The sequence below is a fragment of the Lactuca saligna genome, chromosome 9 (genome assembly GCF_052625555.1).
Source record: "Lactuca saligna cultivar CGN05327 chromosome 9, ASM5262555v1, whole genome shotgun sequence".
In the NCBI taxonomy this organism is placed as follows: Eukaryota; Viridiplantae; Streptophyta; class Magnoliopsida; order Asterales; family Asteraceae; genus Lactuca; species Lactuca saligna.
In genome coordinates, this window is record NC_136425.1 from 4,717,390 (window position 1) to 4,741,733 (window position 24,344).

Here is a 24,344-nt window from a genome sequence, read left to right on the forward strand (position 1 = left end):
TTTGATGAGGTAGGTTAATTAACTGTACACAATTAATTGACTCGACTCAGACTCGCTATATCAACTAACCGAGTTCCTAGATTTACATATAATACACAACATACGCAAATTAGTCACAGCTTGTCCTGCGCCGTTATCACTGTCGGACCTGCTTTAGAAGTAGAACCTCCCTTGGACGACGACGTCTCTGAAATAAATTGAAAACCGATTTTTAGATCAAGAATACACAAGAAACCGCACCCAAACCCAAGTTCAAACTGCTGAAATACCCATTCTGTCCTCAGAAGTGTCTTCTTCTTCTTCTTGTTTTTGTTTACCATGATGATGTCTATGAAAACTCCTCTTTGTCAACACCAGTGGATTGTTTTCTTCCTCATCAATCACCCTCGGTCTCTCAAACTCTATTGCACCCTTGAAAACCGGGTGCACGTATGCATCTTGCAGATACGTTTTTATGTTGAGGTTTGGTTCTGTTGCCTTCTCTAGTGTGTCTTTTTTCATTGCATCCTGTCACATCAATCAATCAACATCATTCCATTCAGTATTAAGTATTGTCACTTTAACGCATAATTAATTAAAAATATGTTTTTACCTCTAACGGGAATTTCTTGAATTGAGATTCAAAGCGCCCCTTGCAAACTCTAAAAAACCAGAAGGTCAAGATAGGAAGTGGAATCAGGAAATATGTTGCGTTGTATGCCTTTTTGGTGTTGAGCAATCCCAAGAACAGAAACTGTGAAAGTATCAATCCAATGATTATCCGGCGATGAACATCTGGCCAAAATGTCGCTCCACTCTCATACTTCTGATCGTACACATTGATAATCTATATATAACACATCCATTTTCAAAAAATCAGATATAATATATATATATATATATATATATATATATATATATATATATATATATATATATATATATATATATATATTTGTTTGTTTATTTATTTATTGGGGTGGGTAGCTGGGGGTGGGGTACCTGATGGCGAAAAACCAAAAAGGAGAAGGCAAAAAAGACAACAATGAATGGGAGTAGAACAGGGGTGACAGTGGAGTAGACTAATCCAAGCAAAAAGTATAGTTGTATGCGAGGCTCTGATATTGCCCAAGTCAAGGAACCAGGATCCATGGCTTGTTCTCTGTCCTTTTCTGTTTTCACCAAAAACGTGTTTTTCAAGTGAAAAACCACCAACGGAACCAGTCTCAGAATCTCTGCAGCTATGCCTGACCAACCATCTACCATCACATATGTTATGAAGAATGTGGCCTTCATTGGGATGGATACACCAACGGTTTGTGGAATCCTGCATTCATCCACAACTTGTAATTTTTTTAATATTCATTCCATCACCCAAATACTTGGGAGATGCAAATTAATTGTAGAGATGGGAAAAACGTATCATACATACATGGTTGGGGACTGATTCAAGAGTCCTTGAAGTTGCTGAAGAGCAGTTCCTGTAATGATGCTTCCAAGAAACACATTCACAAGCAAAAATAAATAATATTTTCCAGCTGACCGAGTCTCCAAAGCCGATAATGCAGTAAACCCCTCTATTTTTGACATCGTCATTATGATTGTTGGAAGAAGAATCAGAAATATTTTTAGTATAATTCCAGGAAGGTAACCTTGAATGATAGCCTTCACCGATTCACTGCAACAAAACACAATAAATTACATTTCTGCTCCTTCACTACAGCTGATTGTTTCAAAAAATTACATTTTTTGGTCCCTGTTCCAAGTAAATTGACTATAGATCATAAAATTACATTTTTGGTCCCCGAGTATTAACTGTTTTGGTCCTAAAAACTATTCTCTTGCACTTTTCCAACTTGTTTAAGGTTCTTGGACTTGGTCCCTGTTTCAACAAAAACGACTACTTTTGATTATAGCTGATTGTGGTCCTAAAATATACTCATCATATTACTTGGACCAGGGACAAAAAAAAACATTACAAAAACCTGCAAAAGAAAACTTTTTGGGAACAAAATTTTAAAAATCAGCTATTATACTCTTACGTGAACCTCGAATAAAAACCGAAAACGTAATTTTCTGTTAAAGCTGAAAAGTTTACTTACATTTCAATAAGAGGCTTCATAAAGGGAAGATACTTCTGAATCGACTCGATATTAGCCAGAGTTTGAACAAAGGCTATAGGGACCATAAAGCAGAAAGTAAGACCAAATAGAGCAACAGCCATTAGCAATCTTCTAAGTTTAAGTTCCACATATGGTATACGAAGGTTGTCCCAGTAAACATCACGTGGTTCAGGGGCCCAATCTGTGAGCCAAATTGTGGGATTGTTTGATTGTTGTGTTTGAGCACAAACAGCTGCACCCCATCGCGATTTAAATGAAACAAATGCTGCAGGTACAATTGCATTTGCATCATTCAACACCCTTTCTCTTTCTGCTTCCTCCTATTGTATATATACATATAAAAAAAAAGACAAAAAGACTAGGTTATAGAAATTGTATTATATAAATAAATCAATCATTCCTGACTATTTTGTATACTTACTTCTTTGCTTAGAGCCTCGATTTGTTGTGTATAAAAATCAATCGCATCCACATGTTTTCCCCAAAGACCCAAAAAACCTGTCTATATAGACACCTAAACTTAAAATGACTTGAACAGCAATGAAAGATGTCATGTCAGCTAAATGAAGTCTAGTCAAATACCTTGGTAGTTGGCCTTTTATTAGGGTTTCTCTCAAACTTGTTGGTGTAGTAAGTAAGCCAATTTTGCAAAGTCTTCTTCATTATCACCATATCTGCAAGAGCATTTGCATTGTACACTACCTAAAACTCCAAAATTACATATCATCCAGATTAGCCAAATGAGACAGACTGTTCCACAAAGAAAGAAGCTCGCACACCTGATGTGAAAGATAATGATCAGGGTGATTAACACAGAAGAAATGTTCAACATGCTCACTAATAGACTCATCATCGTCTGGAGGAACATTTCTCACAAGAACCTACAACACCAATTATATTTTATGATTATTAATTACTCCATAACTTTTTTCAAAAATCATATATCTCTGCCCATTTTTGTTGACTATTACTCACTGTAAATTGATCCGGGCGACGTCTTTCAGCAGCAAGAAAATGAAGCCTCATTTTTGTTACAATCCTGTACTCATTGTAAAGGGCGTAGCATGTCCATAATGTGAAGACATAAGCCATTACTATATGGGCATATAACCTGATAATGATGATGACAACACTAAATACATATACTAAAATTATGTCATCAGAATCACAAATGGAATTATGTAAAAGAAAAAAACCTTCTCGATCCAGGAGCAACATTGGATATCGAGAGCTTGTCAATATCATTGTAAGTTAGATCTTGCCTATTTACTCTCATTTCCTCAAAATTCTCACCCGTATAATTAACAGGTACCAAAACACCAAATGCAAGAAGAGTGATGGGGCAAAATATTTTCAAGCTGCATCAAAATTTTGACATTAACAGAATCAGGAAAACTAGCATTTAGGTTGTAAGTTTTGATTTTGGCTACTCAGACTCCAAAAGGTGCTCACCCGAGAAGGTATATTCGAACATACACAGCAGAATCAAGTCCAGCATGTTCAATAAGCTCAGGTTCTGGCATTCTTAAGGCGGCAGGCATCCAATTCAAGAATTTTAGGTACATTTTGACATCTAGATTAACAAACTTCTTTACATAAGTTCCTGAACTAGTTGGACTATCTCTTATGCCCTTGAGATACCATTTTGGGAAGTAAACCCTATCATTGATGGGTTGAAGCCGTAAAATTGCAAATGCAACCAGAAATAGTACTGCAGACAAACAGTTGATAGCAGCAGATACAGCAATATCTGAAAGACTAGCCATGTTCTTTATCCAAGACCAAACACCACCTACAGTTTCAGTCGAAATTCATGTCACAACTCACAAGCATTAGAACTTTATGAGCTTCAGATGATAACTGACAGATAATCTAAAAAAATATGAATCCGTAAGTTTTTATGTTATATCTTGCAATCTAGATTCTAAACATCTAGCAAAACTACAAAATAAATTTTAAAAAATCACATTCTTGTTTCACGAAGCCTAAACGTCCCAAAACAATTTGCTTTATCTGTTTTCCTCAACCGAACACATTCGCAAATGACAATCAATGGCAAAAAGCCAGAAAATCGTCGATCCAACTACATGATCCTAGGATTGAGGGGAAAAAACTTAAAAGCAGGAATCACATACATTAAACTCATAACAATGCAAATTTACAAAATTTTAGGACGGGCGTCACACAATCGTGATCACGAAGATGAAACATTGAGATTTTACCTTTTTTCCTCAGCAAATTTATGGATCTCAACAAGAAGAAGAATGCAATAAACAGGTTAAATCCCGTTGTAATGACTGATGTGAGAAATATGAAAATTAAGGGTTTGAATTTGGGAGAAATTGTAAGGGTTTGGGGAAGGTGAAAATATATAAGGGGGAGGCGGCATCAACATGCATTAAGCGCGCAAAGTTTGTATGTTGGTTTATGACGTTATATATTTGGGGTACACGTGGGAATTATTGTCTTTTAAATGCTGCATATTCCAGATGTGCCCCTCTTTCTCCATTTATTTATTTTAGAAAAAATGACTTAGGAGTTTAATGAAGTTTAAAGAGCTCTTTGTCTTGTTTATCTATGATTTTTTTTTTTTTTACATCATATACCAATTAGTCAAGGGTATTGTTATATCTACCCTAGATTTTTAACACTACCCCTGTAATTATTTAGGTAGATAATAAAAACCTAAACATAGTATTCCATGCTACAAAAACCTAGACATAGTATTTCGTACCTATGAGCTAGAAAGCTTCAAAAATCCGAGTGTACATAGGGAAATTCGATCTCTAGACCTTCAGAGCAACATCACACATTAGCTTTAAACACTTTACCACTGAGCTGAAACCCTTTTTTTTGTTTAATTAAATCAAATCATTTTATATAACCTATAAAAAATAAAAATAAAAATAGAAATAATAATAATAATAATAATTTATTATTATAATTATTATTATTATTATTGTCGCTGTCTTATTATTGTTACGGTTTGTATTGTATAAATACGTATAAATACATATTGTATACATATAAATATGTATAAATACATATCATATACATATAAATATGAAATAAATATATATATGTATACTTAATAATATGTACAAATACACATAGTTATGTCTTTTATAAATTAATAAAACATTAAAAATATATTCAAACGGCAAACATTTTTTGTTTAAATCTTTTGTTAAACTAAAATTAAAGATTTTTTTAAATATACAAAAAAGGATAAAAGTTTAAAGATTTTTTGGTTATACAAACAAACAAAATGTAACACCCGAAATCAGAAAGACCAAGAAAAGAAAGGAAAACCATAAGTTTAAGGGGTCGACTCGTCGAGTCCAATGAAGAACTCGACGAGTCGGAGCGGGTTCCATGTCGCAGATTAAGTGACCGACTCGACGAGTTGGGGTTTGGACTCGGCGAGTCTGGTCTGGGTTGGGAATCCCTAATTTCGGGACTTGGTACCCTATTTAAGCACTTTATTCTCTTCCCTAGGGCTCATTTGCGGCCCCTATAGTCCAGAACCCCAAACCCTAGCCACCATAACCGTTTTTGGAGCAAGATCTACCCTTGGTGAAGTAATTTGAAGCTTGGAAGAGAAAAGATTCATAGTGGTGCAAGATGAGGCCTTGGATCCAGAGTTGGTGGAACTTTTTAGAGCATTTGGAGGTAATGAATTGTTATCGTTGGCTTTCTCCTTTCTAGATCCATCTTTCATGAAGTTTTAACGTTTCTTTGAGAGTATGTGATGAGAAATTGGTGCACAAGTTAGATCTAGAGTTGAAACTCTAGATCTGAGCTCTATTTGGATCAAAGATGCAGAAAGCCCTCTTAGTTGCTATGCAAAAGCCATTCCCATGAGTTAAGTCCCTTTCTAGCTTGGTTTTTTTTTGGTATTATGAGACAAGAAGCACGTAAAGGTAGCAACTTTATGTTGCTAATGGACTTTAGGAACCCTTGTCTATTGTTTGGAGCAAAGGAGTAGCTCGGTGACTTGAGATTATGAGAATACACGTAAGGACTCGGCGAGTCGGGCTAGATACCAAACTTAAATCGCGTAGTAACTCGGCGAGTCACATGGGTGGACTCGGCGAGTTGGATGAAGATAGGCAGGAACTCGACGAGTTGGAAGAACAACTCGGCGAGTCTGTTCTTGGACTCAGCGAGTCAGGTTGCGAAACCCCAAACCCTTCTAGTTAAGACTCGGATCAGTGAGTTGAGTGGAGACTTGGTAAGTTGAGCAGGACAGAACTCGAAAATCAGTAGACTCGGCAAGTCATGGTCTGACTCGGCGAGTCGAGTCGCAAATGAAAGGGGTTTCTGAGCTTATGAACTTGGCGAGCCAGTAGGCTGACTCGACAAGTAGAGTCAACCTGGAAGGTTCACTTTGACCAGGACTTTGACTTTGACAAGAGTTGACTTAGTTGACTTTTGGAAGACTGTTAGACTAAGTGTTATATTGATATTAGTAGCTCGGAGAGCTAGAGGAGCAGTGCCTCAGAGGGTTGTCGGTTAGCAGCCAGAGGGTTATCAGTAGAGCTCAGCAGTTCAGGTGAGTTTTCCTTCCAGTAGGAACGAGTCTAAGGCCACAATGCCAACCCGTTTAGCTAGCAGTAGTTTCTGGACTTCGGTCCGATGCAGTAGTTAGTATGTTTGATGCCTTCGTGGCTCAGACAGGATTTATGTGTTATGTGTTCCGGGCTACGGTCCGATGCAGTATGCAATATATGTGTTCATGCTAGTTGATATGTTTATGATATGCTATGTTCAGTCAGTTAGTCCGGACTTCGGTCCGATGCAGGGGCAAGGCCCCAGTTAGTCCGGACTTCAGTCCGATGCAGGGGACAAGGTCCAGTCAGTTTCCGGACTTCGGTCCGATGCAGGGGGCAAGACCCCAGTTAGTCCGGACCTTGGTCCGATGTAGTGGGCAAGGCCCAGTATGTGCTTTATATGTTTGCATGGTATGTGGTAGTTTTTTTTTTTTTTTTTTTTTTGGGGGGGGGGGGGGGGGGGGGGCTCACTAAGCTTTGTGCTTACGGTTTCAGTTTTTGGTTTCAGTTACTCAGTTTTTAAAAGAGGAGCTCAGAGAGGTTGCAGCGCACACACCATAGTCAGTTAGCCTGGGAATGTTTTACTCTAATAATAAGATTATGTTTCGAATTAATACTCGAAAATTATGTTATGACTTATGATACGGTGTTTATAAATATGGTTTTAGTAATGTTTTAAAAGAAATTTTTATTAGTGATTTTTGGGTCGTTACAAGTTGGTATCAGAGCTTTGGTTTGAGGGATTCGGACACACTTGAAAGTGAGTCTGGACTCAAACTAAGGAAACGGTAAAAGGTCTTCAAAAGAAAAACATTTTCGAAAGGAATTTTGGTAAAAAGGAGTTTGAGAAAAGGAAAGAGTTTTAGAAAAAGCGAAAAGAATATTTAGAAACAAAATAACTTGAAAAGAGAAAAAGTGTGTGGTGCATGCAATTAGCCGAGCTCAAGTAAGTACTCCCAAATTACCCATACAAGTTTATGATTATCAGTTTTAGTTCTAGTTTCAGTTTCAGTTTCAGTAGAACATCATGCTAGTATAGGACTAAGGATCTAGGAGGATGCCTTATGTGCCTGCTTATGTGTTTCAGCCTTATGAGAATTGTATGCTAGTATTGAGTAGACAATAGTAGGATAGCCTGTTAGGTTATGCCTGATAGCATGAGTTCAACATTGTATGCTAGTGCAAATTCTTGGTTATGAGAATATATTTGCCTGAGTTAGTTTCCTTCTTGTTTGAATGCTGCTTGCTTTGTGTTTTGTGGGACTCTGAGTGTTGGGAGTTAGCCATTAGGTAAATACGTCACGTCACATGTGATCAGGGTTGAATAATCTCAGAGTGATGGATTTGGTCCTACGATGCAACTCTCATCTGAGTCTAACCATTGTAGGGATGAGTCCCTTACTCGAAGGATTATTCGAGCCTTGTTACATGTGATGGTATTCAGGTAATGGCTAATTGGCATTACGAGGAGACCTTCAGCAGCTGAGGACTGTTTGGGTGGAGTAAGAGGTTCCCTAGGGCAAGCCTAGGATGAGAGTAGCAAAGATTAGCAGTAGAGAAAAGGGGACTTGGTGGAGTTGAGGTAACTCTTGAGGAAAGTACGGATAGATGTGGAAGGTAGTATGGGCCCATACTACTGAAAGCAGAGGATCCGTACTCGATTCAAGAGGGGCGAAGGAAAAACTAGGGAACTAGTAGAGTGTGTGAGAGGTCCCTCAGTAGCGGTGTGTATTGATCAGTAACGTGTTATGTTTTCAGCATGGTGACATTGCGCGAGATATCAGTTGGCAGTTCAGGCGCCGGGGAGGGATCTAGCTCGGGTTCTAGAGTCGGGCAACTTGATGATCAGATGAGGGATTTCATTTCCGCAGAGATTATATGCAACATCATTGTTCAGACTCCAGTGATTTTCGGTTCGGTTAGAGAGGCCATCGTGGAGCTTATGGACAGTCATCTGGAGGCCATTAGGGTCGGGATAGTTTCAGGACAGATTGGGGCTCGTCTAGAGCCCGATGCTTATGGAGTTCAAGGATCCATCAGGGAGGGAGATCCCATTTTTAGCTCTTATCATCAGGGGACAGGAGTGAGTGGGGCACCCTATCTCCAAGAGAGACCTCTGCATGATTGGATAGTCAAGGAGGTTTCGCGAGCCATTCATGAGGAGCTGCCTGACATTGTCGTGAGGGTCACTGATAGGTTGACCGCGAAGCTCCAGGATCGGACAGCGGTTGTTCAGACGGTGGATGGGGTCGACGAGGTAATGCATGAGCGATAGTCTGGCAGGGAGTCGGAAAGGAAAAGGAAAACGGATGAGACTCAGGTAGCCACAAGTTCGGGCAATAGGCCCAAGGGGGCGGATTCGAGATCGAGGGACTATCAGAGCCGCAGTCGATGCGGGAAGTGTGGTAGGATGCACGAGGGTACGTGAAGGCGTAGAAGTGGTGGAGATGCTGGATGTTTCTGTTGGATTAGTGTCTAAGTCCATAACTATTTTGGTATGTACTTGACCCGATGGTGCATGGTCCTTTTGGGTTGCCTTCACCAAAGCAACTTGATAGGATGAATTATGGAGAGTAAGGATTAAATATGATTTATTAATATATTATGGGAATAATATATTAAAGGAGAAATCATATTGTTTAATTAATATTAGTCAATAATTAATTGGTAATTAGTTTTGTGACTAAAAGAGATTAATTAAACTTAAGGGACTGGAATTGTAATTATAAGATAATTGCAATTTGGGCCATGGATTGCCTTATATTAAGGAATGGACAAATTCTAATGGGAAACCCATAAGGAAATCGTCCATGGGCTTAATTAAAGGAGTCTATGGGTTGTTTAGGGCTTAAGCATCCAAATTAGGGTTTCCTTGTTAGATAACCTTAATAGCCCAACTATATAAAGACCCCTTAAGGCTCAAAAACATGGCCAAGGTTCTTGTAAGGGTTTACACACGTTTTTGGTAGCCTCCAACCTCTCTCCTCTTCATCCTCTTGCTTATGGTGTTTGTAAACCATTAGAGGAGTGATACTTGTGACTCTAAGCATTCCAAAGTCAATACAAGGAGATTTGGGATTGTTATTGCTACATAACAATCAAGGTATGATCTTAAACCTAATTACATATTAATATGATTACTTGTATGCTAGAATTAGGGTTTATAGTCTTGGATTCAAAGCATGTACAATAGAGAAACCTAGATCCAAGCATTAGGGTTTGTATGAGAACATATGATGTTTTATAACCAAAACCCATCAGTTTCAAGTGTGGCCGGATTGGCCATTTTAGCAGAGATTGTATTGTTACCATCGCACAGGGACTTGACCCGATATGTTTCCATTGCAGTCAGAGGGGTCACAAGAAGGCCCACTATCAGAGTTTGCATACAGCAGGGCAGGTGATAGCTCCTACCCTTGTAACTTCGAGAACCACTAGCGGTTGTCGTGGTCGGGCAAGGGCGCCCACGACTCGGAGCCGAGTATTCCGATTGATTTCAACAAGGATTCGAGCAGCACTGAATGTTAGGGGTACGTATATTTTTGATGGGTTTTTGGTCATAAGACATCTTATGTGCTCATACAAACCCTAGATCTAGGTTTCTTTATTGTACATGCTTTGAATCCAAGACTATAAACCCTAATTCTAGTATATGAAATCGATATTAACATATGAATGGGTTTAAGAACATACCTTGATTGTTATATAGCAATAACAATCCTAATTCCACCTTGAATTAACTTTGGAATGCTTAGAGTCACAAGTGTCACTCCTCTAATGGCTTACAAACACCAAGAGCAAATGGAGAAGGTATAAAGAGAGAGGAGAGAGGTTAGAATTCGTCCTTAGGACTCCTTGGGAACAAGTACACGAATTCTAAGGCCTTAGGGTCTTTATATAGGTGTAGAGATAGGGTTTCAGTCATTATCCTTATCTAGTTGCTTATCCACAAAGCAACCATAAGATAAGCCTTGAAAACCCTTATCCTTTATCCTTTGGACGATCTCAAGGATCCTTATCTCCTTGAACTCGTTCAACCCATATTTAGGATAACCATTACCATATTTTGTAACTATCACATAATTACAATTCAGCCCCTCTAGTTTAATTAATTACACTTGATCACAAAATTAATTCCTAATTAATTATTGACCAATATTAATTAAGCAAATATGATTTCTCCTTTAATATATTATTCTTATAACATATTAATAAATTATAATAACCTCTCTCTCTTTATTTATTTCTCCAATCAAGTTGCTTTGGTGAAGGCAACCCAAAAGGACCATGCACCATCGGGTCAAGTACATACCAAAATAGTTATGGACTTAGACACTAATCCAACAGTCTCCCACTTGGATAAGTCTAATAACTATTCTGCGTATGACTTCAGATCCTGATCTGCAATCGTAGCTTTCCAAAGCTGCTGTCAACTCTGATCCTATCAGATACGCATGTCCTTAGATAAGGGATCATATATTCCTCCATTCTAGATATCGTATGAGATATGATTTCAAATCATTCTCTTTGTACTACTTCTCGATTTCCGATTTATGACGACAGACTAATTGAACAAATCAAATTAGCCCTAGCCCGACTGAGCATTTACGTTTGTCATCACTAAACCATCGAGGGGCCCAAAGATATCGCTTTTATCCTTCTTTGGATAAAAGGAACGGATAAACTTTGATACAATGATTGCTTGCACTCATTCACCAAATTACACACAATAATATGTTTTATAACACCAAGTTACTAGTACGTTTACATATTATCAATGTGCAACCGATTCACAAGATACAACTCACACATCTCAGTTTCAAGAATATAAGATGTTATCGTCTCACTAATCACTCGTGATACAATTCATGGAGTAATCCAAGTGAGCGTGGGTTTAATCCAATGCTCAAATCATATTCATAAGCACTCATGAACGTTGCAGCAAACATTTGCTTATGTCTAATACTCTTTTAGACAATCTACACACCAATTCACGACAGTCTTCATTCATATCTACTTCCAACATATGAATGACTGTGGCCCGTTCGATTAATTCGATTATTCTTAATAAACTCAATTATTCTGGAAGTCAAAACATGCAAATGTGAAACACAAGAATAATACTAATCCCATATGGCCTCAAACCTTTGAGTATATATAAAACACCTTTTATTCATCACCATATTGATTACTCATTATTTGTCGTTTCGGGTAATCAACTTCTTACTTGAATTATTACACTTGTCCCATGCACCTAGCATGCACACAATGTTTACCTATGGTTCTTACTTTTGTGAAATAGACAAATTGCATACATTTCCAATCATTCTCATTTCACAACTCCAAATCCATTTTCATAAGTGAAAGAATATCAAATTCTTGCTACTTATAGAATATGCTAGATTCTAACATCCTATGCAATGATTATTTCGTAATGTCACTGCACCAAAGTCACAAAGACTATTGTCAATGATATTACAAAGTCCTTTATCGGAGATTGTTACAAGACAATTCCTTAGATATGATGTCTCTCACTCAAAGTACATTCCTTTGAACATCCTTTTGCATAAAAGTTTCTAATCTAGACATAGATTTTCAATATTTACTTCCTAATATGAACACGCTTCCATATTTTCCTCATGACAACTCATTCTTAATAGAATCTTTTCTATTTGTAATGATGTCAATATGGTCCATCCAATATGGAAACATTTACATATTTTCCAATACTATACTTCCAACTACTCACAAGCGACCAATCCTCGTCGAACTTTGGATTGTCCTTTGATAGTTGTTTAATTATTTTAGTCAAAACCAATTCTAGTCCCTTTTCCCTCTAAATGCGCTAGACATTTGGAAAATTTTAGAATGGTCAAACATTAAAGCATTTGCAATCAATCCTATACCCGAAGCGTATGGGACACGACGCATAATGTTTTATTTGCTATGTTCTCAAAATTCGAATTGTGAAGAGGAATGCCGTAATCATAATCGAAATTTTAAGAACACACTATGTACCTTTGACTAAATTTATCAACATTTCTCAACCTAATCCATTAGATTTGAAATGAAGCATAATATTCTCTCCCTTAATTATAGCAAAACAACATTACAACCCTTACGACTTTGCAAGGTATAACTCTTGTTTTTCTATAATTAATATTGCCAACTTGAAATACTTTCTATAATAATCATACAATCATAACTTTTATGCTCCCACTATAATGATGATTACTATAAAACATAACACTTATGCTCCCACTAGCTTCAACATGTATTCATAAACATCTTAACTTTCAGAAAGACAATACCTATTGAATTTCTTAAGTCCATGTTTCTAATACTTAGTGCTTTGATAATCTTTTATCAAGGCTTCTTGAACTTATACACCTTTGCCTTTAGATAGTTCATATGTGTGTCTCAATAATTAAGACTAATTGCCAAACCTCACAATTCAAATTATGGAAAGGGATACCGTAACCATGATCGAATTCGAGAATGCAATTTTACAATCACTATCTTCTTAAAATCTTTCTTAGTGAAAGCATTTCCTCAAAATAATTTTCATGAAGGAGGAAATCTTATGACACTTAGATTTAAATGGTGTACTTGTTCCTATCCATGTGAATTCGTTAAAACCAAAGTTTACGACAAATTCAAACTCATATGGATCGAGCCTTTTTTAATCTTGATTTCTTGCCTTATGGTAGCACAGCTGCCCACCACGTCTTCCAAGTAGTTAAGCATCTCACCCTTTTCCTATCAATGTACCTTTCATTGATCAAGGTGCTTTGCCTTTTATGCGTTCAAAATGAGTACTCATAGAACTCACATGCATAATTAACTTAATTGGAACAACACAAAATCAAAATATCGTCAACACGATAGGTTGTAAAACTCAACTCGTGTGCTAGTGATGATCGATAAGGTTTATTTGATTTCTTCTTGAAACTTTTTAAGACCATTAAGACTCCCACTGACTCCTTGACATATAAGATTCTCTTGTCAATAAACATTTGTTGACAACCAAATATTCAAGAGTTAGTGTAGCTTTTATCAAAACACTTCATAAATTGGTCCAAGTTGGTCTTTTTCTTATTCAAGACATCACAACTTTCCACATTTTATGAATGTTATAAACCTTTAATACTTTTCACTCATTGCCACAATCTTAACTTTAAGACTTGTTATTGGAACGAAGTATGATAGACTTCTTGATTTAACCATTTCTTCAATCCTTGATTCCTCTTCTTAAACATACAATTGTACTAAGACTTACTTAGAGGATCAATTGAGACATGGTTCATAATCATTAAGACCCATTATAAAGCATAAAAGCTACTCTCCCTTCTTCTTAGAATGGAGAAACTTTTATCTTTCTGCCTACTTGATTCTTCTTGTTCGTTCTACTATTGATCTAAACCCTTTAATCAATTCAGAATTACACTTAATCTTGTAAGTGTAATCATATTTACTAAGCCTTTAGTAAATCATGACAAATATCTTTGTTACTCTTATGGTGAACTTGATCAACATACAACTTTGTGTACTCGATCTCTTAGTCCTTCACTTGACACTTTGTCAACGAATTTGTCTAATTTCCAAATATGAAATTTCTCATTCACCATGCAACCAAGTTGCGTGATTCCAAATTTCAGTCCAATTGAAACTTTGGGCGATGAGAAACTCTCCCTATTTGGTAAATTCTCGACATTACCATAAATAATATAACTAAGAATCATATCCATTCGTTGTAGAAATATGCAAACATCAATTTTCATAACGATTTCATTGCAAGGAAGTAAACAAATAAATAAATAAGTCAAACAAAATTTATCTTATTTATAAAAGCAGCGGAAAAACATTTGTCCTTACAATGCAAAATCTATTGAAAACTACGTAAAAGGAAAATTTCTAACAACTCTATCATAACTATCTAAGCTCAAAATCCAATCTTCAAGTCCATGCGATCGAGATCCATCTCTTGTGATTAGATTCATCTTGCTCTCTTATCAAGCTTCCTTTCTTTTCATCGATCCTGCAAAACATTCAAATGCAATCTTATCACATCATGTATTTGAATCAATGAATAGGAACTTAACGAAGTTAGATAGTGGATTTTACCTGAAGCGCAGTCATACTCTTTGACTCTCCCATCTTTGGAATTTTCAGGCTCTTGGGGCAGACTTCTATCCAACGCCCTTTCTCTTGGCAGCAAACGCAGGTCGGTTCTCCTAGAACATCCTCGGAAGCATGGTCGGTTGACTCTCCCACCAAATACGCTCCATTGCTTCGCCAAATCATTTCTGATTCAGCAGCAATGAGCATGTAGGTTAGGTCAATGAGGTTGTCGTCATGATCCATCATATAATACTTTCTTTTGAACTCATTATATGATTCAGGAAGTGACTGCAAAACCCAATTTACAGCCAACTCATTCGGGAATGACACACCCAACATAATCAACCTATCGATGTGTGATTTCATTCCTAGAATGTGGGCACACACGGATTTACCATCTTCATGTTTCATTTCCAATAGGGCCTTAGTGATATTGAACCTTTCAATTCTTTGATCTTGTGGGTTAGGGAGAACAATTGGAGGAGGAGGAGGAAGTGAACCTAGAAAAGGGATGCTTGTTCCACAGGATTTGGGAAGACCATAGTTGTCGAACTTTGACATCTACAAAACGGGAGAAAAATGAATTCAAGTTAGTTGATTGATTGAGTCCTTTGTAAATCACCCAAATGAGATACTAAGGCTAGGACCCAACACAATACGCTACAACCTAGAAAAGGGATGCCGTAATCTAGTTGTAGAATATTTGAAGGTAAGTGAATGACGATTCACTAATTTCCACCATGAAAAACGAAAAAGAAATTTAAGTTTTAAATATATGAAAACTCCTAGATCCTTTGAGATTCATTGAACTTTCAATGGCATGTTTAAATCTCGATATGCCCCTCTTGTTTGTGACTGGGATGCCGAGGATCACAAAGCGGGTGTGAATAACCATGCAAACTTACATGGTGCCCTCACATGTTACAATCACCCATTGGATGTACCGGTAAACCACACACGCTCCACCGAACTATGACAAACATTGAGTCACCCTTTGCAACCTTTGCTTAGAACCATTTAGTGTGCCGGTAAACCACACACGCTCCACTAACGTCTTCGCAAGGGCACAAAGTGTAATTTCATGGAATTGCATCAATTCACTTTTGCCTAAGTAACTAAGATTGGGAATTAGAAAAACATTTAGTTACTTTGTATTTCATTATACTTATAATGGAAGGTTTCGTCCTATCCTACCCGTTCGGCTAACGACCCTCCACTAGTCAAGAGTGCGGTGGGTAAGAGTGGATACCCATTCAATCGCCATTTTATAGGCAATTTCCTTAAACACCCCTTATAGACCAGCTTCGTGAATGAGGCCTACTAACAGTAAAACTGACTTTTACTCATACATATATATAATGTTAGACTTTTAATGTTATATATATAGTATAGGGTGCATTTCATACTTTTAAAATACTATGTGATTAACTTTAACAATTACTTTAATTCAATTAAATGGTTAACTTAAACTTGTATGGATTTATTAAATCTCTTTTAATTATACTCCTTAATTAATTAATAAAACCATAAGGGTGTATTTGAACTTTTCAAAACTAGGGTTTTAGAATTTAACATTCCTAATCAACTTTTAATCAACTTTTAAATTCCAAAACTTGAGGGCAAGTTTTGAAACATTTCAAAACAATTTAGTTTTAATCTATCTTAAAATTTCAAATTTATGACATTTAAATTTAAAATTTTAAATATTAAAACTCTTGATTTAATAATTATCTTAAATTAGACTATTAATTTAATTATTAAATCATAAGGGATTATCTAAATAATGAGGATAATTACCATTTATACATTTAAGTTATCCTAATCCCTTAAATATCTATATAGATTTCGAAAATATGGATGGATAATGCAAGATCTTGAATTACCATATATAACAATTAGAGGATAATTACAAGATATGGGATAATCCAAATCCCTAAAAATTAGGATCTTATCTTGGGGAGGAAGCAAATTTTGAAAAACAAGGGATTATAACAAACCCTAGATTTCGAAATTTAAGGGTTTAAGGAAAGGATTTGAAGATCTTATTCAAACTCTTGCAAATTAGGGTTTGCAAACCCTAATCTCGAAAAACCCTAGCCTCTTAGGGTTTATTGGCAATAAACCCTAATATATCAAGTTCATACAATTGAAACCAAACCAATGGCTCTGATACCACTGATGGGTTTTTGGTCATAAGACATCCTATGTGCTCATACAAACCCTAATGCTTGGATCTAGGTTTCTTTATTGTACATGCTTTGAATCCAAGACTATAAACCCTAATTCTAGTATATGAAATCGATATTAACATATGAATGGGTTTAAGAACATACCTTGATTGTTATATAGCAATAACAATCCTAATTCCACCTTGAATTGACTTTGGAATGCTTAGAGTCACAAGTGTCACTCCTCTAATGACTTACAAACACCAAGAGCAAATGGAGAAGGTATAAAGAGAGAGGAGAGAGGTTAGAATTCGTCCTTAGGACTCCTTGGGAACAAGTACACGAATTATAAGGCCTTAGGGTCTTTATATAGGTGTAGAGATAGGGTTTCAGTCATTATCCTTATCTAGTTGCTTATCCACAAAGCAACCATAAGATAAGCCTTGAAAACCCTTATCCTTTATCCTTTGGACGATCTCAAGGATCCTTATCTCCTTGAACTCGTTCAATCCATATTTAGGATAACCATTACCATATTTTGTAACTATCACATAATTACAATTCAGCCCCTCTAGTTTAATTAATTACACTTGATCACAAAATTAATTCCTAATTAATTATTGACCAATATTAATTAAGCAAACATGATTTCTCCTTTAATATATTATTCTTATAACATATTAATAAATCATAATAACCTCTCTCTCTTTATTTATTTCTCCAATCAAGTTGCTTTGGTGAAGGCAACCCAAAAGGACCATGCACCATCGGGTCAAGTACATACCAAAATAGTTATGGACTTAGACACTAATCCAACAATTTTACCTTCCTGTCAATTATTATTCATGATATTATTGTTATGTTGCTGCATTGATATTAGTAAGCATATGTGTTGGGGTATTATATTACCTGCTTGTGATTGAGTTATATTCCATTTGCATACCTTGGTTTTAGATTAATAGTTAGAGGTTGTTCCCCAATAGAGCGGGTTATTTAGGTTGCAGTAGCTATAGCAAGATTATGTGGGACTTGGAGTGTCTCACTAGTTCTGGAATGGGTCGTATTGGAGTTGGATTGGTTAGATCCCTAGCTATGGTAATCTTGGGCTTTTCAACAAGATTGATTACGGAATGGTAGTAAGGATTTGGGAGTTCTTTTCAAGCTTTGAGAAGTGAGGTATAGGCAGGATCAAAGTGGGGGATAACCCTCCGAGTATACAAGGGTAAGAGTACACAAATCCAGAATGAGTACGCGACCTTTGAGAAGAAAAGGTTGTAGCATAGCGATTGATGGATTGAGGAGTTCAGGGTTGGGAGTTTGAGGAACTTCCCAACAGTTAGTTCATGTGATCAAGATGGTTAGTAGCTGGTTGGGAATCCAGGGTTGGAGGACCACCTGTAGGACTCTAGTGAGTCGGAATGAAGATCTTGAGAACAGTTAGCAAGAGATGCTTTCGTGTTAGTAGTCAGTGGCAGAGACAGCCTGCAGAGCATGGTAGAGCGGCAGGAAAGCCGCAACATTTTTCCAGCAATAGCCAGTTAGTAAGGAAAGTGTTGTAAGTCTGCGGGGGTAGCCGTAGCATTCACTAGCAGTCAGATAGTAGTAGAGTGTTGTAAGTCTGCGGGGGTAGCCGTAGCATTCACTAGCAGTCAGATAGTAGTAAAGTGTTGTAAGTCTGCGGGGTAGCCGTAGCATTCACTAGCAGTCAGATAGTAGTAGAGTGTTGTAAGTCTACTGGGGTAGCCGTAGCATTCACTAGCAATCAGATAGTAGTAGATTGTTGTAAGTCTGCGGGGGTAGCCGTAGCATTCACTAGCAGCCAGATAGTATTAGAGAGTTGTAAGTCTGCGGGAATAACCTATACAAAACTAACAACCTAAAAGGAAAACCTAACTAACAAGATCAATAGATAAATAAATAAAGAGTAAAACATGAATGAAAAAACATAACAAAATGAAGAATAAACAACGATACAGAAAAGAAAATAAACAACCTTAATTTTTTATTTTTCTTATTTATTTATTTATTATTTTTATGAGTATACTCTAAACCGAGGAAGCTCCAGTGGAATAACTATCTAAACAACCATCTTAATACCTTCCATATACGGTAGACTCCCAAAGTTAGGAAGACTTGCGACGGTGTAACCCAATAAACTGATCATAGCTTTTATTTAAACATTATACATTAATTAGCCTTGGAAGCGAAAAGAACACAATTCAAAGTCTCATGCTCTCAAGACTAGTGTAACACTCCAAATCAGGTAATTACCCTATATACCCTTGAAATAAAAATTATTGCATAATGGTCCCTTCGTATAATGGGCGTACTCTAGGAGTACGCCTAGAGTATTAAGGTTGGATGATCGCAGAGGGTTGGCACGCACATTGGTCGTACCATGGGGTACACAGGGCGTACGTGACTGATGGTTAAAACCCTAATTTCCAGACTGGACACCTATTTAAGCATCGTTAAGTCATTCGGACTAAACCCTAACCAACCTCTATAGCTTCATATCATCCCTTAACCTCAGATTTCTTTGTGAGTGATTCTTGAGCTTAGAAAGTGTGTTGGTGGCCATTTTATAGAGCATTCAAGAAGGAGAAGGTGGTGTTCAAGCTTTGGGTGTCATTGAGCTTATAGATCCTGCATCTAGAACATCTTGAGAAACTTTTGGAGGTATAAAGTCATAACCTTGTCATCCTTTTCATTATATTGAGCTAGGGTTTTGTTATAGAGTCCCTTTTTAGCTTTTGGACATTCTCTTGTGAGTGGAGCCACTCTAGAGACTAGAATAGATAAATCTGAGCTCCGTGAGCTTGTTAGATGCATAAATGTAACATCTTGATGATGGTTTGGACTCCATGCAAAAGTTAGAAGCCTTAAATGAGGTACTAATGGAAATTATGGACTATTGGGGTCATCCATGGCATGCAACGGCAATAAGGTTGCCAACTTTATGCCCTAGGACATCTTATTAAACCCAGATCTGAAGTTGGACGTTTAAAACTTAAGTATTAAGCACTTAATGGTCATTTAGTGCATAACATGTTTGTACGCCGTGCGTAGCAAGTTGTACGTTGTGCATACCGCTTCTCAGTCAGTCCGTTAGGCGTACTGGAGTGGTACGCAGGACGTACGTACTCTAGTTGGATTTTAGGCTTTGTATGGGCTTGTAGGCGTAGTGGGCTTTAATCAATGTTGGTCCTGGTCCCATTTAGAGTTGTGGGCTAATATTTTGAGTTGGGCCATAATTGTATTAATAGTGCTTTATTGGTCCATGTGGCCCATTAATAGTTTTATCATGGACCTTAGGCCCATTATCAAAGGGAAGACTTTTAGGCCACTATGGAAGGAATTGGGCTTAGGTGTTTGGACTCTCCAATTAGATTGTTTTATAATCATAATTTAGGGTTTATGGTATTATTGTTCAGTGTGTGATTTCAGACTGTTACGTGAGTAGCGTTTAGGTTCAGTTGTCTGAGGTGAGTCTTCTCATCATACCAATGGGTTGAAGGCACCAATACCGGCCTATCTTCCAATGTGTAGTGAGTGGTTGACATGCATTGTATGCTTAGTAGTATTGATTGATTTATATGAAGACCACGGGGGAGCCCATGACACCTTGTTATCAAACTCTAGGGGGAACCCAAGGCATTCCAGGTAAAGACTATGGGGGGAGCCCATGACACTTGGTTATTAGACCATTGGGGGAGCCCATAGCATTCCAAGTAAAGACCATGGAGGGAGTCCATGGCAATTTATGTTTGCATATCTATTATATGTTTTATGTGAATATGTGTGTTGAGTATTTTGGAAAAAACTCACTAAGCATTGGCTTACAGTTTTGTTGGTTGTGTTCAGGTACTTCGAGATCTAAGGCCAAGGGCCCGACCTAATGACGCAACACATACTCTTCACGAATTTGTTATGGACACTATGATCTTTTGAATAATTTAATCGATGTAACGGATTTGTGAGAAACACTTTATGGTTGGAACTTATAATTACAGAACATGGATTTTATTTTAAATGAAAATTTTTATTTGAAAATTTGGGTTGTTACAAATTGGTATCAGAGCCTTGGTTTGAAGGATTCGGGCGCACTCTCGGGTGTGTCAGAACTCAAACTGAGGGAATGGTAAAAAAATTTTGCAAAAAAAGTAAAAAACTTCCTGAAACCAATTTTTTGTAAGAAAAAGGGAGAGTGCAATGCGTATAATCGGCCAAGCTCAAGTAAGTGTTTCCTTAATATGTTAGCGATGTTATAGTTATATTTGGAAATTGATAATTGGATGAATTTTGCTATATGTATGCTTTCAAAGTTGTATAAGTTTAGGATTGCATAGGCCTAGAATGATGAATTCTTCCTTATTATTGTTCCTTGTATGGATTGTGGTCTAGGTTAGAAACTTATTTGAAAGTCTATGTGATTCTATTTATGTATAACTTGCATGCATAGAGCAACATGTTATGATTGATTTGATGGGAATTAAGGAAATCTTAGGATAGCCTAGGATTCGAGTTATGTGGTATTCTGTGGTTCATGTTATTGTTTCAGGGTAAATTAGAGTTTTTAGGTAGAGCCTTGAGGAAGGTACTGTTCGGTGTGGTAAGTAGTATTAGGCCCGTATACTGAAAGCATAGGACCTATACCCAAACTAATGTTAGACCTGTAAGCTCTATGGAGCCAGTGAGGACGAGACATTCCCTTTTTGAATATCTTTATCATTTTATTTTGTGGTATTTTCAGTTGAGGATGGTGATGATCACTTGAATTTCAGAATTAGGATCGGGATATGGGTCGGGATCCGGTGTAGACCCCATTGATGAGAGGTTGCACGACCTTATTGCAACCGAAGTGACACGTGGCATTCTTGACGCTATACTGGTGATTTTCGGGATAGTCAAGGAGGGTATTATCGAGATCATGGAGGAGCAGATCAGGTCTTTTCAATCTGATATTGCTGCAGGCCAGATTGGAGCCCGAGCTCCCTCATTGCAAGAGTTTAAGGTATATGGTGCGCCTGAGTTCTTTGGGGTTAGGGACCCCATCATGAGTCGATGTTGGGTGGCAAACATGGAGAATGCCCAACGCATGAGTTTTTTCCCCGAGGCGGCAAAGGTGGGGTTTGCATCTTGCATGTTGAGGGATCAAGCTCGAGACTGGTGGGAGGAGGTTACTCGTGAGGTGGGGTCACCAGGTGTGGATGAGATTACTTGGCAGGAGTTTGTGAGGAGATTTGATCAGGAGTTTGCACCATCTATCAAGGTGCAACGATTGGTGAGAGAGTTCCAATGTTGATCTTCGGTCAGGGTATCATCAAATGAGGATTAGTGATGAGGATATATCAAAGACAACTTTTAGGACTTGCTATGGTCATTATGATTTCATGGTCATGCCACTCAGGGTCACTAATGCTCCAACAATGTTCATGGATCTCATGAACCGGGTTTGTAGACCGATGTTGGACCGGTATGTGATTGTCTTCGTTGATGATATATTGGTCTATTCTAAGACTAAGGAGTAGCACCAGCAGCATTTGAGGAATGTGTTGGAGACCTTGAGGATGGAGAGATTGCATGCCAAATTCTCCAAATGTGATTTTTAGTTGTAGGAGGTGCAGTTTTGGGGCACATCATCAATCATGGAGGTATATTGGTTGATCCAGCCAAAATCGAGGTGGTGATGCATTGGAAGATTCCGAAGAACGCATCCGAGATCTGGATTTTCTTGGGACTTGCAGGGTACTATTGGAGATTTATTCAACATTTCTCCAAGATCCTCGTACCCTTGAACCGTTTGACCAAGAAAGCGTGACCTTTCGGTGGGGTCCATATCAGCAGATGACATTCTAGACCTTGAGACAAAAATTCTGTGAGGCCCCGATTCTAGCACTACCTGAGGGATTGGATGACTTTGTAGTGTATTATGATGCTTCTATTTTGGTATTAGGAGCGGTTCTGATGCAGAGGGCACATGTGATTGCTTATGCTTCGAGGCATTTTAAGCCTCATTAGGCAAATTACTCCACTCATGACTTGAAATTGGGGTGGTGGTGTTTTCCCTCAAGATTTGGAGGCACTATTTATATGGAGTCTGATGCACCATTTTCACTGATCACAAGAGTTTGAAGTATTTAATGGATCAACAGAATCTGAATATGCGATAGAGGAGATGGATTGATGTAGTAGAAGATTATGGTTACGAGATTTTGTACCATCCTGGAAAGGCCAATGTGGTGGCCGATGCCTTGAACTGGAAGGCAGCAAGTGCTCCGATTCGAGATGTTTGACCGAGGATGACGGTGATTTCACCTCTATTCGATATGATCAGGGAAGCTCAGGTGGAGGGACTGAAGAAGGAGAACAGGAAGGTTGAGTGGATTCGGGGCGGATTCCACTATTTGTTTGAGACAGTTGGGGTTTATTGACTTAGTGTGGCAGAGTTTGGGTACTGGCATTTGAGGGTGTGAGACAAGAGATATTGGAGGAGGCGCACAAATCCAAGTTTTGTATCTATCCAGGGGCCACGAACATGTACCGAGACTTGAGGTTGAGTTATTGGTGGCCCTGCATGAAGCGGGAGGTTGCATGGATTGTTGAACAATGTTTGACCTACAAGAAGGTCAAAGCCGAGCATCAGAGACCCCACGACAAGGTTCAGCCCTTACCTATCCCCATGTGGAAATAGGAAGAGATACTATATATTTTATCATGAAGTTTCCTAGGATGGCTTGCGGTGTGGACTCCATTTGGGTTATTATGGATAGATTGACCAAGAGTGTGCATTTTATTCCAATTTCCAAGAGTATCTCTGCGAGAAATTAGCAGATATTTATATACGGTAGGTGGTGGCAGGCATGGAGTACCGATATATGTGGTCTCGGACTGTGATGCTCGATTTACCTCTAGGTTATGAAAGTTTCATGAGGAGATGGGTATTCAGTTGCATTTCAGCACCACTTATTACCCCCAGACCGATGGACAGAGCGAGTTGACGATTCAGACGCTCTAGGATATGCTTCGGGGTTGCATATTGGATTTCGAAGGGAGTTGGGATACTTACCTTCCACTAGTAGAGTTTTCATACAACAATTATCATGCTAGTATTGATCGACCCTCGTTTGAGATGTTGTATGGTCAGATGTGTCTATCAGAATTTATTTATATAAATGCATTCTGTTCGAATGTCTTTGAGAATGTTTGTTAACAAAAATTATATTTGTTTAACGGGTAATACTAACGAGTAATATATATTATTCTTTCAGAATTACATGGAAAAGAAATTCAATATTGATCATACAAGAGAAATATCTGGAATCGAGTTCAACAACAAGTATATATGCGAAGATCAAGTGGATATTATGTTAGAATATGTATAACTATATTAAAATATA

The 24,344-nt window shown here is 37.7% G+C and overlaps 1 pseudogene across 1 annotated transcript; it reads right to left on the reverse strand.

Annotated features, from left to right (window-relative positions):
- LOC145015089 (hyperosmolality-gated Ca2+ permeable channel 1.7-like) lies at nt 1-3,890 on the reverse strand (annotated as a pseudogene). Its single transcript, XR_013665748.1, has 11 exons — nt 3,299-3,890; nt 3,078-3,213; nt 2,882-2,983; nt 2,685-2,804; nt 2,524-2,604; nt 2,082-2,422; nt 1,412-1,657; nt 982-1,306; nt 593-826; nt 270-507; nt 1-187 (listed from the first exon to the last, which is right to left on the reverse strand). The product of XR_013665748.1 is annotated as a hyperosmolality-gated Ca2+ permeable channel 1.7-like (transcript).
- Between the last annotated feature and the right edge of the window lie 20,454 nt (nt 3,891-24,344).